This window comes from Rana temporaria, chromosome 7, assembly GCF_905171775.1.
Source record: "Rana temporaria chromosome 7, aRanTem1.1, whole genome shotgun sequence".
NCBI classification, from domain to species: Eukaryota; Metazoa; Chordata; class Amphibia; order Anura; family Ranidae; genus Rana; species Rana temporaria.
In genome coordinates this window covers 79651458-79669979 of record NC_053495.1, presented here as the reverse complement: position 1 = coordinate 79669979, position 18522 = coordinate 79651458, and positions in this window count along the sequence as shown.

The window sequence follows — 18522 nt, the reverse complement described above, 5'->3', positions numbered from 1 at the left end:
ACGGATCTTGGATACCTCAGGTGGGCACCTCCGCCAGACATGTGTCTCCTGTCCTCCAAATGCACCCACAGCCTGCAGATTCGCCATAACCAGCCCTTAACCCCTCAATCTCAAGACAAGCCCTACAGGTATTGAGGGTTAAACATGCAGAGCATAAACTGTTTGTTATATACAAGACATACACTTTTACACACAGTTAGGGACACTCCCCTTAGCTTTGCCATAGAGGGGAGGGGGTAGGGGACAAGGAACAACCAATGGCAACTGAACACTTGTACATTGAAACAGACTACAGATAAACATAAAGGCATTATGGTAAGCAGGCAGCCTCTCATATTGAGACAGAGAGATGTCTCCAGTCCAGACCACTGTCTATGTGCCATTTACCAACACAATTAGACACGGAAACAAGAGGGGGGGTATGGGGGAGAAGGGATGTAGCATTACATTACATTATCTCAATGCCAGCTTGTCCCCAGGTCTCCAGTCTCTTCTGGGCCATAATCTGTGGGTGGGAGGCCAGCCCACAGTCCCTTCCAAAACACACAGTGACCTTGGGCCAGATTCATAAAGCACTTACACCATTTTTTTGGTAGATGCACGGCGTAAGTGCAGATTTGCGCCGGCGGATCGCTGCGCCTTACCCAGAGAACCATATTACGCCTCCAAATAGACTTCATCGCCTCGGTGTAACCTTTCCACGCCGGCGCGGCGTTGGTGCAGATTTACGCTGGTCCGATCTGGCGTGGCCATGTTTTTTTGGTTTTAAATATGCAAATTAGGTTTTTGGGCCGATTCATTAACTTAAGCTTGTCCGGCGCAGGCTACTCCCGGTGAGCGGAGCTGAAATTTCCGGTGCAAAGTTACCCCTCATAAAAGCAGGGGTAACTTTGCACCAAACTTGCAGAGGTCAGCTGGAGAGCAGCTAAAGCAGCAGCGTTACAAACGAACTGAGCAACAACACTTGCTGAACAACACATTTGTGTGCCAACATGCCAGGGGCAGCCACTCTGTGGCCCATAGAGGCGGTCCCCATGTTGGGAGAGGCCCTCAATAATTACAGCCCTCTCCTCTGGGCTGAAATTGGTCATCCGCCCACCTGAGGATTCCTCATCAGCCATAACTGCCCCACCACAATGCAAACGACCTAGCTTGGAAAAAAAAAGCTTCAGTACATTTGCACCTGCAGGGCGGAAGTCTGGGCTGATTCATGGACTGGGCTTTGGTAGTGGGTCGGCGTAGCTCAGGGATCACGCCGGGGCGCAGTTCTGAGCATGTGCAGATTGGGGCATTTACCCCTGGATGTCACTGAGCATGTGCGGTCTAAGATGCGCCCCGGCGTGACCCCTGCGCCATGGTCGGCACTTCATTAGCATAGGGTGACTCCCAGTTGGCCTTACCCCGCCTTACGCCGTCTAAAATCCGCCCCGCTGGGGCATCGTAGACAAAAAAAGTTTCTTGAATCACCTAACTGCCGCTCCGCGCTGGACCGGTGTAGTCTAAAAATGATGCGCCACGCCGGTGCAAATCTGCACCATTGTATATGAATCTGCCCCAGTGAGTTCTGTCACAGCCGCCATTACTAGTAAAAAAACAAACAATAAAAATGACATAAATCTTTCCCGTAGTTAGTAGATACAATAACTTTTGCGCAAACCAATCCAATTTTTTTTTACCAAAAATATGTATCAAAACATTGACCACTGCAAACAGGAGTTTACAAACTATGGCCCAGATTCTCAAAGAAGTTACGCCGGCGTATCTCGAGATGCGCGGCGTAAGTGTAAATTTGCGCCGTCGTATCTATGCGCCGTACCCACAGAACCAGATATGCCTAAAAATAGGCTTCTTCCAATCGGCGTAACTTCTGTACGCCGGCGTAGCGTAGGCGCATATTTACGCCGGGAGAATCCTGCGCTCCCATTGATTTCCTATTCAAATATGCAAATGAGGGAGATGCGCCAATTCCCGAACGTACGACCACCCGACGCAGGCTACGCGCGGTGCACGTAAGCTGTACGTCCGGCCTAAACTTGCCCCCCATAAAGCAGGGGCAACTTTGCACCAGACGTGTGCAGGTCAGCTGGAGAGCAGCTTCAGCAGCACCGTTACGGACGAGCTGAGCAACCACACTTGCAGGACAAGACTTCTGTATGCCAACATGCCAGGGGAAGGCATGGTCATAGCACTACTAGTGTGTGCCCAGGCGCGTAGAAGGAGGAGGGCACGGGAGAGGATATACCGAACGCGCATAAACATCTTTGGCATGGGGGATTTGGAGGTGTATCGCATCTTAAGATTCAACACTAATGCCATCCTGGAATTAGCCAGAACCCTGCAGGATGACATCACCAGCCAGACACACCGCTCACATGCAGTGCAGCCACTGGTCAAGGTACTGCATTTCCTTGCAAGTGGATCTTTTCAGCGTACAAGTTGTGGCTGGGATGTCACAAACCAGCATGAGCAGATGCGTGCACCAGGTTATCCCCTCAATCCTTACACGCATGTCCCACCACATCATCAGACCCACCCAGGAGCACCTGCGGAATAAGGCAAGGGTGAATTTTGTCAGAATTGCAGGATTCTCACGCACCGTGAGGGCCATTGATTGCACACATGTGGCACTACAGCCCCCCGTGACACAGAGTACATATACCACAATTGGAAGCATTGGCATTCCATCAACGTACAGGTGATAGTCGATGCCCAAGGCCTCATATGGCACGTCCGTGCCAAACACCCAGGGTCCAGCCACAACAGCTACATATACCGTCAAAGCACCATCCCAACAGAATTTGAACAGAACGTATATGGGGACAGCTGGCTGGTTGGTGAGTGACATGGGAGTCAGGCATGACTGTCCGACCCCCTGATGCAGACATCACGAGGGGCACATGCACGACTAACATCCTCCTGTCTTTTTCCTTCCAGGTGACGTGGCATATGCACTTGGACCCCATCTCATGACTCCATTCCGGAATCCCCAAACCCCAGGAGAGGAAAACTACAATGCTGCACACATACCCGTGGAGTGGTGGAGCGCACATTTGGCATCCTGAAGTCCCGTTTCCGATGCCTGGATAAGTCCGGGGCAACCCTGTTGTATTTCCCAAACTTTGTGTGCCAGATCATCGGTGCATGTTGCATTCTGCACAACTTTGCCGTGAGAAAGGGCCTGGAGATTGACATACGTGAGGACCTGACCCCCGAACCAGACATTCCCCCCCAACCGAGGATACCCCATCTGCTGAGGGAACAGCAGTCAGGAGATGCCTCGTGGAACGTAACTTTACACGTTAAGCACACACATTCATCATGGCACAAGGAGAATGCACGCATGCACACCACTGTGGTCCCTAGCTCACACACCCCACATCCACATCACATTGGATTAGCCCAGTGTTTCTCAATTCCAGTCCTCAGGCCCCCCCAACAGGTCAGGTTTTCAGGATTTCCCTCAGATGAAAAGGCTGTGGTGATTACTAAGGCAGTGAAACTGATCAAATCACCTGTGCAAAATAATGGAAATCCTGAAAACCTGACCTGTTGGGGGGGCCTGAGGACTGGAATTGAGAAACACTGGATTAGCCCAAGTACACCGCACGGGACTTGGGAGCAGCAATGCCGCACCAAGGCTCCAATTATGTTGCTGAACATTCATACACCATTCACATGGCCGAGGGTGACACCCCTTTGCTGGCAGGAGTGTCACCCCCCCCCCCCCACATTCACACACCAGTCACACTAATCTTCAGGCCTCAGAGCCGGTTCACACTGGGGCGATCCGACTTCCAGCGCGACTTCCAGAGGCGATTCCGACACGACTTGAATGTGAACCACAGGGCGACCTGAGGCGATTTATAAATCGCCTCCAGGACAGGGAATGTCAGAAATGGCCAATCAGAGCTACTAAGCTCTTCTGACATCATTCTTCTTCCTGTTTGATTTCTTCTTCCCTGTTCCCTGTTTTCCTGTGTCTAAAATGCTCTCTGTGCGTTACCTAATGGCAGCTGTCATAACAGCTGGTTTGGCAGTATTGACAGAAGAGGAAGAGGAAGAAAGGAAGCGATGGATGAGGATGAGAAGAAGACGGCGCTATTGGATCCATCCAATTATTGCTAATAGAGCTAACAGTGGGCATTTCTGGGCCATGTATGATATGATGCGTGGTTTTGAGGACAAGTTTTTCAATTATACCCGGATGTCAATTGCAAGGCAAGTACATATACTGTCTGTGTATATAATTATGTAGGTAAAGTAACTGTACATTTTTTGGGGATTTGGCACTGCGTTTGGCCGGTCGTGCGACGTGTCTCTCAAACAAAATTGGTGTCCTTTTTTTTCTCAACACAAATCGGGCTTTCTTTTGTTGCTATTTGATCGCCTCTGCTTTTTTTTTTTTTTGCGCTGTAAACAAAATTAGTGCGACAATATTAACAAAAAATGTAATATTTCGTACTTTTAGCTGTAATAAATATCCCCCAAAAAATTTACAAAACAATTTTTTTTCAACGGTTGTTCCTGCCAGGGATCTAGTGTTGTCAAGGATCTATTGTTGTTCTCATGTGAACTAGTGTTCTGATCAGGGATCTATTGTTGTTGGGGGATCTGTTGTTACGGCCAGGGATCTAGTATTGTCAAGGATCTATTGTTGTTCTCATGTGAACTTGTGTTCCTTTCAGGGATCTATTGTTGTTGGGGGATCTTTTGTTCATGCTATTGAGCTAATGTTGTCAATGATCTATTGTTGTTCTCATGTGAACTAGTGTTCCGATCAGGGATCTATTGTTTTTGGGGGATCTGTTGTTCCTGCCAGGGATCTAGTGATGTCAAAGATCTATTGTTGTTCTCATGTGAACTTGTGTTCCTTTTAGGGATCCATTGTTTTTGGGGGACCTATTGTTCCTGCCAGGGATCTAGTTTTGTCAAGGATCTATTGTTGTTCTCATGTGAACCAGTGTCCCGATCAGGGATCTATTGTTGTTGGGGGACCTGTTGTTTCTGCCAGGGATCTAGTTTTTTCAAGGATCTATTGTTGTTCTCATGTGAACTAGTGTTCCGATCAGGGATCTATTGTTGTTGGGGGATCTGTTGTTCCTGCCAGGGATCTAGTGTTGTCAAGGATCTATTGTTGTTCTCATGTGAACTTGTGTCCGATCAGGGATCTATTGTTGTTGGGGGATCTGTTGTTCCTACCAGGGATCTAGTGATGTCAAGGATCTATTGTTGTTCTCATGTGAACTTGTGTTCCTTTTAGGGATCCATTGTTTTTGGGGGACCTATTGTTCATGCCAGGGATCTAGTTTTGTCAAGGATCTATTGTTGTTCTCATGTGAACTTGTGTTCCTTTTAGGGATCCATTGTTTTTGGGGGACCTATTGTTCATGCCAGGGATCTAGTTTTGTCAAGGATCTATTGTTGTTCTCATGTGAACTAGTGTTCCGATCAGGGATCTATTGTTGTTGGGGGATCTGTTGTTCCTGCCAGGGATCTAGTTTTGTCAAGGATCTACTGTTGTTCTCATGTGAACTTGTGTACCTTTCAGGGATCCATTGTTTTTGGGGGACCTATTGTTCATGCCAGGGATCTAGGGTTGTCAAGGATCTATTGTTGTTATCATGTGAACTAGTGTTCCGATCAGGGATCTATTGTTGTTCTTGTCATTTGAAGTAGTGTTCCTGTTAGGGATCTACTTTTTTGGGGAATCTATGGTTCCTGTCTGCATCTACTATTGCCAGCATGGGATATACTGTTCCTGCCAGGGGATCTATTGATGCCGGTGTGCTCTATTGTTGCTGTCTTCAAGAGGGAGTTCATGCCGCCATTCTCTGTGCAAACAAGTGGCATGTATGGAACTACAACCAGCATGCCTAGGCAAGGAAAATAGACATATAATAAAAAGGTTAAACTTACTTTTGGCAGTGCAGTCGGTCTCAGACAATATGCCCCAATCCTCAAAGGTCAGGCGAGAAATGTCCAGCCAGGCATTGTCCCTCTTCATTTGGTCCTTGTAAAATGGGTCCCTTTTGTCGTAGAGGCATGGGCCCATATTTTTGTAGATCGGCGCATATTTAGTGTGGCGTAGCGGATCTCCGATGCGCACCGCCGGCTTAACTTGGCGAGAGCCGGACCATATTCCTGGACCACATGCGTCCTACGCAGCGCTCGCGTAACTTAAATGTGTCGGCGTAAGTAGGCGCAAGTGATGGTCGGAGGGATGTGGGCGTGAAGCATGCTAATGAACCGTGACCCCATGCAAATGATGTCCAGACCGAACGGCGCATGCGCCGGACGAGCCCCGCCCTCTGCGCATGCGCACAATGACAATAGGCGTAAATCCCTGCTGAGTTGGGCCGGCCCAGTGTATAAAAGCCTCAGCACATCCACCCAGCTAGTGCAAAGTGACTCCCTTGGATTTCGTTTTTTGGAGTTTACACTTTGCTGCTGCTATGCCAGGCCCAAGGAAAGACAGGAGAAAAAAAACTTTACCCATGCTGAGAGGGCAGTTATTGTCTCAGCAATGGGGCGCTTTGATGCCAGGCTCCATGGTGCTGAGAGTGGCAACACGAGCAAAATAAAAAAGGAGGAGATTTTAAGAAGAGTGATGGCACAGGTCAATGCCCTTGGCCATGAGGTGAGGACCCCCCAGGACATACAAAAGAAAATGAATGACCTGCGGGGTGTGGTCCGAAATAAAATGGCCACCATTGCCAAACATGCCAGGGGCACTGGAGGTGGGCCACCCTGTCCGATCCGCCTTACAGAGGAGGAGGAAGTCATAGCCCGATGCCTGCGGAGGGAGCAGGTGGAGGGCCTGGAGGGCCATGACTCCAGTGAGCCGCCCATGAGGACAGGTAAGTGTGTTTTATCTTCTATCTGGTGTGTAGCATGTTTGGGGGGGGGGGACATGTGACAAGTGTGCGGGTCCACCAACATGTGAATTTTTTGTGTCATCCACAGGTGTGCAGGAGGGAGCTGGGCCGTCTACTGCTGGCAGTGTTCGTCCAACACCATCCCCCCAGCAGCCTGCTTCAGTGGCTGACCCCCTGGGAAGCCAACAGGCTTTGTTGGAAGGGAGTGGGCAGTCCTCCGCGCAGTAGGTGGTTGAGGAGGAGATTGCCCATGAGGAGGTGGTGGGCAATGAAGAGGAGGTGGTCCAGAGCGAGCAGGAGGTCTTTTTATTTCTAGAGGACTCGCATGAGGTGGCCGGACCATCACAACGCCACCACATTTCCAGCCCCTCAGGGTCTTCCAACACCCTCTCCAGCCCCTCCCGTCCCATGCCCCTCACCACCAGCCCCTCATGGCCCTCCCCCTATTCAAGGGCCCCAGGCACTCCTGTCCCCAGGAAGGCCACTCATAAGACCAGGGGTGTGGCAGGAGTCCTAAAGGAAAAGCTGGCCAGGCAGCAGGACCAGCAGAGCCGCCATATGGGGGACATTGTGGAGGAGTTGAGGCGGCTGAATAATAGCCTGTCCTCCTCTGGACTAGTGCCTGATGCTCTCCAGGATGTGGCTGGAAACTCTGCAGCCACAATCACCAGCCTGGGTGAGCTGCATACCACCACAGCCGAACTTGTGGGGGAGGTCAGGTGCCTGCGGAAGGCTGTTCAGGCACAGACTGCTTGCCAGGAGGCCCTGCTCACCCGCATAGCAGTGGCTCTAGAGGGCAGACTGCCAGCCAGGGAGGCACCTGGGAATGCTCCTCCACCTGATGCCCCACCCCCCTCAAATGAGGCTCCCCCCAGGCAAGTGAGGGCCAGGAACCTGGGCACCAGGCGCAGTCCGCGCCGGGGCCAGTGATTTTTTTATTTTTATTTATAAAAGAGTAAGAGCTTTTTGGTATTATTTATGCTCTGAGTGAGAGCTTTTTTGTATTATTTATGCTCTGAGTAAGAGCTTTTTTTTTTTGGGTGCTGCACAAAGTAGTGCATAGTACAGTGTGAATGGTGTGTGAATGTGGGGGGGGTGACACACCTGCCAGTAAGGGGTGTCACCCTCGGTCGCTGGGGATAAGTTCTCCCCAGGTCCGTGTGAAAGGTGTATGAATGGACAGCAACATCATTGGAGCCTTGACGCGGCGTTGCTGCTCCTTAGTACCGTGCAGTGTACTTCGGTCTAATCCAATGGGATGTGCATGTGGGGAGTGTGTGCTAGGGACCACAGTGGTGTGCATGCGTGCATTCTCATTGTGCAATGTTTAATGTGTATTTTTAACGTTCAAAGATTCGTTCCACGAGACATCTCCTGATTGCTGATCCCTCAGAAGACGGGGTACCCTCGGTTAGGGGGGTAATGTCTGGTTGGGGGGTCAGGTCATCACGTAGCTCAATCTCCAGGCCCTTTCTCACAGCAAAGTTGTGCAGCACGCAACATGCAGCGATGATCTGGCACACAAAGTTTGGGGAATACAGCAGGGTACCCCCAGTCTTATCCAGGCATCGGAAACGTGACTTCAGGATGCCAAATGTGCGCTCAACCACTCCACGGGAACGTGCATGTGCTTTATTGTAGTTTTCCTCTCCTGGGGTTTGTGGGTTCCGGAATGGGGTCATCAGGTGGGGTCCCAGGGCATATGCAGAGTCACCTGTAAGGGAAAAGACAGGAGGATGTTAGTCATGCATGTGCCCCTCGTGATGTCTGCATCATGGAGGGGGACAGTCATACCTGAAACCCATGTCACTCAACAACCAGCCAGCTGTCCCCATACATGTTCTCTTCAAATTGTCTTGGGATGTCGCTTTGACGGTATATGAAGCTGTCATGGCTGGATCCTGGGTGTTTTGCACGGACGTGCCATATGAGGCCATGGGCATCCACGATCACCTGGACATTGATGGAATGCCAGTGCTTCCTATTCACATAAATGTGCTGTGTCTCATGGGGGGGCTGTATTGCCACATGGGTGCAATCAATGGCCCCGACGGTGCGTGGGAATCCTTCAATTTCGCAGAACTCACACATTGCCTTCAGCCGCTGGACCTCCTGGGTGGGTCTGATGATGTGGTGCGTCTTAGGATTGCAGGGACAACCTGGTGCACACATCTGCTCATGCTGGTTTGCGATATCCCAATCACGTCTCCACTTGTTCTTTGAAAAGAACCAGTGGCCAGGAAATGCAATGTTGCCAGGACCTTCACCAGTGGCTGCACTGCATGTGAGCGTTGTGTTGGGCTGGTGATGTCATCCTGCAGGGCTCTGGTAATTTCCAGGATGGCATCAGGCCTGAATCTGAAACGGCGATACACCTCCACATCAGCCATGCCAAAGAGGCTAATGCGCTGTGGGTATATCCTCTCATGTGCCCTCCTACGTGCCCTCCTCCTTCTACGCGCCTCTGCCTCTTCCTCTGCATACACTAGTAGTGCTAAGACCTCGCCTGCCCCTGGCATGTTGGCATACGAATGTGTTGTCCGAGAAGTTTGGTTGCTCAGCTTGTCCGGGATGGTGCTGCTGTATTGGCTTTCAAGCTGACTTACTCAGCTCTGGAGCAAAGTTATCCGAGCTTTATGAGGAGTAACTTTCAGCCGGACATTCGTCTTACGCGCACAGCGCGTAGCCTACGCCGATCGCGTGTAGGTTCGGGAATCTGCTTATGTACATCATTTGCATATTTGAATACTAATTCTATGGCCGCGTAGGATGCCTTCAGCGGAAATATGCGCCTACGCCGCGTAAACTTAAACGAGCTAGGACGGACGGGAGCAGCCTTGTTTCTGGCGGATCTGGTACTGTGACTGCGGCGCTTAGATAGGACGGCGCATCTTTACACTTACGCTGCGCATCTCCATATACGCCGGCGGAACTTCTTTAGGAATATGGGCCATGGTCTCTCTTTTACCAGCCTTATAAGGGACTCATTATCCACGACCTCTTTCCTAACTCTGGCAGCCATGGTGCAAACAGAGACAACGTACTAAGAAAGTGAAAGTAATCCATGCCAAGAAGGTGGGAAGAAGGTGGGGGCTGCCTGGGGACAGGGGAGTACCTGGTGGCTTCTGGGTAAATTCCTCTCTGCTTCTGGCAAAATCGCCTCACTATGAACAGGGATCAGACTTGGAGGCGATTTCCATTGAAATCAATGGGTAGGAATCGCCTACATGTCGGATTGAGGTCGTACAGGAACTTCTTTTGAAGTCGGATCACCTTGAGTAGTGTCTATTAACACCACTCCCATTCACTTGCATTGTTTTTCTTGACAGCGCGACTTGGGACGACTTGAGGCGATTTCAAGTCGGATCACAAATCGCCCCAGTGTGAACCGGCTCTCACCGTGTGCATTATTAACAAAAATAAACACTCTTCATCAGAGCCATAACAAAAATAAATAAACACTCTTCACCAGAGCCATAACAAAAATAAATAAACACTCTTCACCAGAGCCATAACAAAAAAAAAATAGTTGCCCTGACTTCTGCCACGCCCACGGCCACGGCTCCGCAACTGCCTGGTTGACGGTGGGGGGGGGGGGGGGGGGAACATCAGGCGGAGGAGCATCCACCATGGCTGGAGGCGTGCCCTCTAATGCCACTGCTATACGCCTCAGAAGGTTGTTGGTCTCCGTCTGGACTCCCACAATGGCAGCTGTGTGGCCCTGGACAGTCTCATTCAGGGTCCGCACCTCTGCCACAAGGGTAGCCGTGGTAGTCTGGAGATCCCCCAAGCCACGTCCTGCAGACCATCAGTCATGTGTCCCCTGTTGCCAAGGCTGTCGGCCACTCTACGCAGGTCCTGGGCCATCTCACCCATAAGGCGGGTCTGTGTGTCCTGGGCAGTGGTCAGGGTCACAGGCAGGAATTCCGGTACCCCCCCTGGTTTTCCTGGTTGCCTTCCTGGGCCCACGAGAGGCTTCAGGCCTGGCATAGGAGGAGGGACTTGAGGGAGTGGGTGGGTTGGGGATGGAGCCAGAGGGATTAGAGGGAGTTGGTGTGTTGGGGATAGAGACAGAGCGACTCGAGGATCGTTGGCTTGACGTCCGGGATGGACCAGCCGAGGTGGATGAATCCTCCTGGTAGAGTGACACCTCCTCACCCAAATGCTCCGCATCCTGAATGACCTCCTCACTTTAAATGGATCACGCCCACTTCCTTCCTACTTTGAATTACGCAGATGAATTTATGCTGCGCCAGCGCAAAAATGAACGCTTCTGATTAGAGAATACGGAGCTTGCCTCTCTAAGTTACGTCGGCGTAACGCATCCGAGATGCACTACGCCTGCATAAAGATACGCCGATCTACGAGAATCTGGGCCAATAACTTTAAGTGCCAAAAAAAATGTATTTTCTAACAGTCATTTCTCAAGCACAGGAGGACAGTAAACGGTTAACAGATCTGTAAAGCTCCCAGCCTGACCAGCTAATTCCTTCAAACATAACAAGGAAAGTTAGATAAATCAGGGATTGGTGACACCAAAGGCACACATAGCTATAGAAATAGCTTAAAGCGGGGGTTCACCCTAAAACATCTACATACCGTTACATCCAGCATACTGCTGACATCAACAGTATGCTGGATTTTTTTTTTACGCTGTACTTACTTACTGTTTTCACCCGGCTCCCGGGTTCTCGCTCCCCTGGGGAGTAGGCGTTCTTAAGACGACGCATAGATGATTGACGCGTCGTCGGAAGGCGATGACGCGCTTTACCCACACGTCAATTGTCTCCTGGGAGGATCAACACTCACTCCCAGGAGACATTGCGCAGAGCTCCCCGTCGGGGAAAAGGAGCGACACGCCCTCTCCCCGCAAGGAAGAAGACCCGGAAGTGAGGCTGAAGACAGGTGTCCACATTAAAAAAAAAATGACAACGCTACAAGCCTTTATTAAGGCTGGAGATAGGTTAACTAAAAAGTTTATTTTGAGGGTGAACCTCCACTTTAAGTTTGAAGCATCTTGCAGAAATCTAATCATCAGTCACCCTGCTGTGTGCAGTGTAAATAAAAACACAGATAAGAAGCAGTGTGAGAAGACGAAGGGGAAGTCATCCCTCCATCATTGTCTAATCTACACACAGCACAGAACACACCGATTATTCTGCATTACCAGTGAGTGTGTGACATGATGATCATACCTTCTTCATTCTCAGGTATGTCGGATCCTCTGCATCCCGCCCTGCTCTGGTCACTATCATCTTCTCCTGATCAAATGTGGCAGACTGGGCAATCTGATTGGCTAAGGAGGTGGTGATAGGCGGAGCAACTTAGAAGTCACGCCCTCCCACTCAGAAGAGCAGCGCTATTGGCTGCCTGACACACTGGTCTGTCCCTCTCCCTCCAGCATGTGAAAGCCGTGGGAGGGAGAGGGGGGAAGCTGCAATTAATAACATCCACACTGAGCGCCTTGCTGTCCAGGGCCCCTCTATCCTCTGCCGGGAGCCTGGGGAGCAACAATGAGGAGGAAGAGGTGAGGCAAGAGTCAGCGGCGCCCCTAGGTGGCAGTGCGCCCTAAATGGCTGCCTTCCTAAAATCCGCCTAGTGGTAGCAGCGGCCCTGCTGCGACTCACATTCTGCAAGCTGTGATGGCCGCACGGTGCCCCTGTTGCCCATGGCGCCTGTGCGGCCGCACAGCTCGCACACCCCAAAGGCCGGCCCTGGGCCCGCCATAATTGTATGGAAGAACAGGACTTCAAACAGGAAGCTAGTACTCCAAGGGAGAGATTCCGCTCAAGAGGTTATAACATATATAAAGGTCCTGCCCGCCCTTCATAATCTGGGCCAGAGCGCTGACGCGATATCCAGACCTGCCAGCTCACGGCTGCCGGCGCTGCCTGTCTACACGTCTTGCTGTTTCTCCAGTGTTTGTTGTGTTTCTGCAACCCCTGTGACTTGGCCTGTGATAAACTGCTGGGAGGCGTGGGAGCAGGCGTTTCCATCTGCCAGAGCCCCGTCTGGGCTTCGCCTAGGCTCCGCCCCCCGCAGGTGGCTCGTTTCATCAGCCCCACCTGCCCGCCCTTCATAATCTGGGCCAGAGCGCTGACGCGCTATCCAGACCTGCCAGCTCACGGCTGCCAGCACTGCCTGTCTACACGTCTTGCTGTTTCTCCAGTGTTTGTTGTGTTTCTGCAACCCCTGTGACTTGGCCTGTGATAAACTGCTGGGAGGCGTGGGAGCAGGCGTTTCCATCTGCCAGAGCCCCGTCTGTGCTCCGCCTAGGCTCAGCCCCCCGCAGGTGGCTCGTTTCATCAGCCCCACCTGCCCGCCCTTCATAATCTGGGCCAGAGCGCTGACGCGCAGCGGCGCCGAAGGGCGCGACAAAGGGCGCGGCGTCTGCGGGCGTCCGCGGCCGTTCGCGACTGGCGAGGGCGTAAAACGCTGCCGGACTGATCTTTCCAAGCAAAAGGGAACTGGGAACACAGCGCGTGTTCTGCGACCGGCGAGGGTGCACACCAAGCGGATGGTTCCCAAAACTGGAAAGAATCTAAGGATACAAACATCAGAAATGGACTTGTTACAGTTTTACAACAATGGCTCAGTGGAGCCAGATGGATTAAAAGCTGCGTTTCTGAATTGCATTAACAAGGGACATCAACATACCGAGGTGGCCTATGGTCCCTGTCGAGGGCTTAGAACCTATTTAAAAAGCATACGGAAGGAAGCACGTTTGGAGGGGAAAGCTCAGTGTGGCCCTGACAAAGCCCACTATAAAGATTCAGCAGGGAGACTGGGGGGCAATAGTAAATGGGCCTTAATGAATGTTCGCTCCTTAGTGGCCCATGCAAACAATATTTTTGATGTAATTAATGAACATGATTGCGATTTCCTATGTATAACTGAAACATGGCTGACGGATGCAAGCACTCCTGCTTTATCTGCAGCAGTACCGTCGGGGTACAAGATACTTACTCAAAATAGGGTTAATGGGCGGGGAGGTGGGACTGCTATTATCTTTAAGGATGTTTTTACTATAAAAAAAAGGAATGAGACTCAAGGAATGGGCTGTGAAATTCTATCCCTGCAATTAGAATGTGCAGTTAATATTTTTTATGATATACACATTATATATATTTCACCTGTCAGGAAGGCTTTGGCACCAGAGTTTCTCTGGACCTGGGCAGATAATGCCCTTTGTAAATCGGCACCCACACTTTTGTTGGGTGATTTTAATGTGTGGTTAGACAAACCAGATTTAGCCGAAGCCTGTCTTTTCCGTCAAAGAGGAGATGAGCTGGACTTATCTATCCTGAAGACGGAATCTACTCATATGCTGGGACACACTCTGGATGTAATACTTTCCAGGGATATAGTTATATCCCTGCGGAATGTGGCCCCCTACCCTTGGTCTGATCATGCAATTTTATTGTTTGATATAGATCTTCCAGGTGGGGGCGATAATGAAGGAGTTCAGCATAAAGTTGCTACCTTCCGAAGTTTTAAAGACTTCCCCCAAGAGCTATTTAATCAACATTTAGCAACAGAGTTAGCTAATAACTCAGAAGGTAAAACAAAAACTGATGAGTTTTTTCAGATGATGCATTATGGTATAGCAGCAGCCCTGGATATAGTGGCTCCAGTACAGTCCCGAAAAGCAAAAAAAGGTAGAAAACTGGGCTCAGCAGACTGGTTCTCTCCTGATCTGGCTGACTTAAGGAAAAAGGGACGAGCCCTGGAAAGAACGTGGCGGAAAAACCAGTCCAAACCTAACCTTATAAAATGGAGAATCTTCATGCGCGGTTATAAAGCGGCAATTGTACGTGTAAAAAGATCTTATATATCAGCTAGGATTGAAGCTGCAGGTAACAACCCTCAGGAGTTGTTTAGGATAGTGAGGAATTTCGCTAGTCCACAGGCAGCCCAGTTGGAGGCGAAGGCTTCTAAAAAAAAAGCCCAAGAGTTTGCAGACTTTTTTGTGAATAAAATAATTAAAATATATAAGGGCCTTGAAGGCCAGGTAAGTGCCGAACTGGAGATGACCAGGTCACCCCTGTCGGCGGCAAGGGTACCACAAATTCTGGTTTCAGAATTTGATTTTAGGACAGTTTCAGCCATAGAAGTCTTGGATTTAATTGCGAAATCTAAGGCTTCAGCTCCTCCTTCCGACCCGTGTCCAGGCCAGGTGTTTAAAGAAGCCCGTGTGATTTTAGCCCCAGTTTTAGCTGATCTTATCAATTGCTCTCTAGTGGACGGTACCGTTCCTAGATTTTTTAAACAGGCAATTGTTACTCCTATCTTAAAAAAAGGTGGTACCGATCCCTCTGACCCGGAGAAGTCCAGGGCTATCCTTTCCAGCCAAGATAATGGAGAAGGTTGTCTGTGGTCAGCTGCAGCTTTTCATGGAGGAGGGCAATCTGTTCGATAAGTGGCAGTCCGGTTTCCGGCCCAAACATGGGACAGAGACGGCGTTGCTGGATGTCATGGACCATCTACTGGTCGACGCGGACCGGGGGGCCCACTCAATCCTCATCCTCTTGGACCTGTCAGCCGCATTCGACACAGTAAATCACCAGATCTTGCTGACACGGCTTCAGGAGGTGGCGAGGGTGAGTGACCAGGCCTTGAAATGGTTTAAGTCGTTTTTAGAGGAGAGGGAGTATAGGGTGAAACTGGGGGACTTCTACTCGGAGCCTATTAAGGTGACTTGTGGGGTGCCTCAGGGGTCCCCGCTTTCCCCTCTTCTCTTTAACATCTATCTTCGCCCTCTGCTGGCGGTGATCGCAAATCTGGGACTTCGATTTCAGTCCTATGCGGATGACACCCAGTTCTCCAGAATCTCGACCAATGAGCCAGAGGCGGAGGCCAAGTTGGTTGCAGGTTTAGAGATCATAAAAAGCTGGATGGCAGCTAATTACCTGCAGCTAAACCAGGCCAAAACCGAGGTTCTGAGATCAGGCAATATTCCTGGGGGACACTGGGTGTTATCATGGCCTGATGGGGCAGGGGTGTGCCCGCGGACGGCCGACACGGTGGGGACACTAGGGGTCCTAATTGACAGCGACTTGACGCTAATCCCCTATGTCGGTCAGGTTGTCAAGACCTGCCATTTTAAGATGCGGCTTCTTTACATTTTGCCTTTTCTGTCAGACCTGGAAAGGATCTCGGTAGTGCGCGCTCTGGTCCTTCCACATCTGGACTATTGTAATGGTCTCCTGGCTGGACTGCCTCAAGTCCAGATTAGGAGACTTCAAAAAGTCCAGAATCAGGCGGTAAGGCTTGCATTAAATCTCAGAGGCCACTGCCCCACCGCGAGACATCAGGTTGCCCTGCATTGGCTGCCAGTTGGTCAGAGGGTGCGTTTTAAAATTCTAACACTTGTTTTTAAAGCGTTTCACGGGCTAGGACCCGCCTATCTATGTGAGAAATTGAATAGACATGTTACTGGCCGCTCCCTTAGATGGAGCTGCCAATTCCGTTTGGAACAGCCAAAGAGTCGGCTGAAAAAATGGGGGGGGGGGCAGGGCTTTTTCTGTCCTTGGCCCGAGAGAATGGAATCTACTTCCCCTAAGTCTTAGACAGAGTCCTGACCTACCCACATTCAGGAGGGATCTAAAAACCTATCTGTGGGCAGAGGCAGATTGATAGGAAGAGTGAGGTTAGGGTCATTCTAGAGGGAAGCACTGTTAGATCTGTTTGTGTGGGGAATTGTGTGTTGTCTCTCCTTTGGTCTTATGTAATTTCTATGGTTTTTGTACTGTTTTTTGTAGTGTTTTGGTTTTATGGTGTTATATTGTTGTTTTATTAGTTGATTTTAATTGTGGTACATATTTTATATTGTTACTATGTTAATTTATGCTTGTAACACTCGGTCTTGCTGTGAATTGTTAATGTCTGGAAGCGTTTCGATACCTTCGGGTGATTCTACGCTATACAAGCAATAAGCAATAAACAATAAACAATAACAAGAAATGGTTGGATAAGGCTTATAATAGAGCGAAGAATAGTGCGAGAAACACTTGTATCTTTCAACGCAAAGAGGAACAAGTGAAGGAGTCAAGCCCCATTGACTTAGCCTGCAGTATACCCAGAAAGTCAACAAAATCAGGGATATATGTTCAGCACATTGGCATCTTTTGAGGGAGGATTCTTCAGTTAGCAAATTTATTCCCAGTGATTCACAATTAGTGTACAGGAGGGCTCGCTCTTTAAAGCGACCTCCTAGTGCACAGTGACATATCCTGGAAATCTCCCTCTTACTCAGTGCATACAGGTATGACTCATTGTGGAAGTTGTGAACTTCACCCTTATATGATCGAGGGCCCTTCGACTCCCCACAAGTAAGGTGACCACATTACTAAACTACCATTCAGGGACACCCTCCCTTCCCAAAAATCAGCTTGTGCTGTAACAAATGACAGCACAGTGATTGGACACAAGAGGGATTTATGATTTTTCCAATCACAAGCAGGGGGCGGGATTGTGCTCCTCCAGGCATTTCCGGACAGGACAAGTACTGTGAGTGAGTAAAGCGGTCAAGTGGCGGCCTTTTTTCGGGCATCAAATTGGCCCGGGGGGGGGGGGGGGATGTGACTGTCAGTTTCATTCTGGGACACTTTATTGTCCTGGAATGAATGTGCCCAGGACAGACCTGCAAAATGCGGGACTGTCCCGGGCAATTCAGGACACGTGGTCACCCTACCCACAGGTAGAGTCTTGAAGTGTAGACAGAAGGCAAACTGTGGTACTATGGGGGTCATATATGTAATTGTATGCTCCTGTAACTCATTTTACATAGGTAAAACCATCTGACCTGTACATAAACAATTCCAGGAGCATCTCTATGAAATTTAAACTTACCATCTAAAGGCCCCAATAGCTAGACACGTATGCCTACAACATGATAGAGATCCACATTGTCTCAAGTGTTGGGTCCTTGAAGTCATCCCCCAGGAGAGGGGGTAATTTTGACCAATCAGTAGGGATGAGCCGAACATACCCGCGTTCGGTTCGCACCAGAACGTTCGAACAGACCGATCGTTCGCGCAAACATTTAGAACCCCATTGAAGTCTATGGGACTCAAACGTTCGAATTCAAAAGTGCTCATTTTAAAGCCCAATATGCAAGTTATTGTTGGAAAACGTCTCTGAGAACCCGGGTCTTGCCCCAGGGAACATGTATCAATGGAAAAAAAAGTTTTAAAAACTGTAGTTTTTTTCTTGAGCAGCGATTTAAAAAAAAATTCCTTTAAATATGGTACCTGCTGGGTGTCTATAGTAGTGGCACGTGTTAAGAAATGTCCCTGCACAACATGAGATTACTCTCAGAATAAAGTAATTTAATACTGCTTGCGGCTTTAATGTAATGTTTGGTCCCTGCAATATGGATAAAAATCATCGAAAAATGGGGGGCCTCTAGTAATTTGGGGGGCCCTTTGCAGCTTTGCGGGGCCCTAAGCGGCTTGCATAGTGAGCCTATAGCGAGGATCGGCCCTGACAAGACCTTTTGGCCCTATATACTTTGAACAGCAGTATACAGGCGTTGCAAACAAGATAAGGACTGTAGGTTTCTTAAGTAGAATCAGAACCATGTCATACTTTGCTGCTGCATATTGCACAATTTCCTAAAGAGACCCTCAACAAACTACATGACACT